Raw genomic sequence first — 1,291 nt, 5'->3', positions numbered from 1 at the left:
GCATAGGAACCTGGAATGTCAGGTTCATTCAGTTCAGTTTAGTTGCTCAGTCATGTCCAACTCTTTGCAACGCCATGGACTGAAGCACCCCAGGCCTCCCTGTCCATCACCAACTCCCAGAGTCTACTCAAACTCATGTCCGTTGAGTCAGTGATGCCATCCAACCATCTCATCCTCTGTCGCCCCCTTCTCCTCCTGCCCTCAATCTTTCCCAGCATCAGGGTCTTTTCAAATGAGTCAGCTCTTCGCATGAGGTGGCTGAAGTATTGGAGTTTCAGCTCCAACAAGAGTCCTTTCAATGAACACTCAGGGCTGATCTCCTTTAGAATGGACTGGTTGGATCTCCTTGCAGTCCAAGGGACTCTCAAGAGACTTCTCCAACACCACAGTTCAAAAGCATCAATTCTTTGGTGCTCAGCTTTCCTTATAGTCTAACTCTTACATCAAGGGAGTGGTGGCTGCGCAGCACTGGAGAGGCGAGTGGCTGAGAGGAGATACCCCACGTCCAAGGTCAGAGAAACGGCACTAAGACAGTAGGCACTGAGAGAGGGCATCAGAGGGCAGACAGACAGAAAACACAGTCAGAGAAAACTAACCAGTGTAATCACACGGACCACAGACTTGTCTAATTCAATGAAACTATGAGCCATGTCATGTAGGGCCACCCAAGACAGGCAGGTCATAGTGGAGAGTTCTGACTCGGCAGCACATATACAAAAATTGAAATGATACGAGAAGATTAGCATGGCCCTTGCACAGGGATGACACACAAATTTGTGAAGAATTAGGTCCATGAGTCAAGGCAAATTGGAAGTGGTCAAACAGGTGATGGCAAGAGTGAACATTGACAATTTAGGAATCAGCGAACTAAAATGAACTGGAGTGGGTGAATTTAACTCAGATGACTGTTGTATCTACTATAGTGGGCAAGAATCCCTTAGAAGAAATGGAGTAGCCATCACAATCAACAAAAGATCTGAAATGCAGTACTTGGATGCAATCTCAAAAATGAGAGAATGATCTCTGTTTCCAAGGCAAACCACTCAATATCAGAGTAATCCGAGCCTATGCCTTGACCAATAATGCTAAAGAAGCTGAAGGTGAACAGTTTTATGAAGACCTACAAGCCCTTCTAGAACTAACACCCAAAAAAGATGTCCTTTTCATTACAGGGGACTGGAATGCAAAAGTCCAGAGATACCTAGAATAACCGGCAAATTTAGCTTTGGAGTACAACATGAAGCAGGTCAGGGGCTAACAGATTTTTGCCAAGAGAATGCACCCATCATAG

At 45.5% G+C, this 1,291-nt stretch overlaps 1 non-coding gene across 1 annotated transcript; it reads left to right on the top strand.

Annotated features, from left to right (window-relative positions):
* Positions 1-691: 691 nt before the first annotated feature.
* LOC139036414 (U6 spliceosomal RNA) lies at positions 692-796 on the top strand. The gene has a single exon (XR_011489205.1). It is a non-coding gene; the product is annotated as a U6 spliceosomal RNA (small nuclear RNA).
* Positions 797-1,291: the final 495 nt, after the last annotated feature.

Source organism: Odocoileus virginianus, chromosome 8 (assembly GCF_023699985.2).
Source record: "Odocoileus virginianus isolate 20LAN1187 ecotype Illinois chromosome 8, Ovbor_1.2, whole genome shotgun sequence".
In the NCBI taxonomy this organism is placed as follows: domain Eukaryota; kingdom Metazoa; phylum Chordata; class Mammalia; order Artiodactyla; family Cervidae; genus Odocoileus; species Odocoileus virginianus.
Note: the sequence above shows the minus strand (reverse complement) of the source record. Positions and strands in the feature narration are given on the sequence as shown.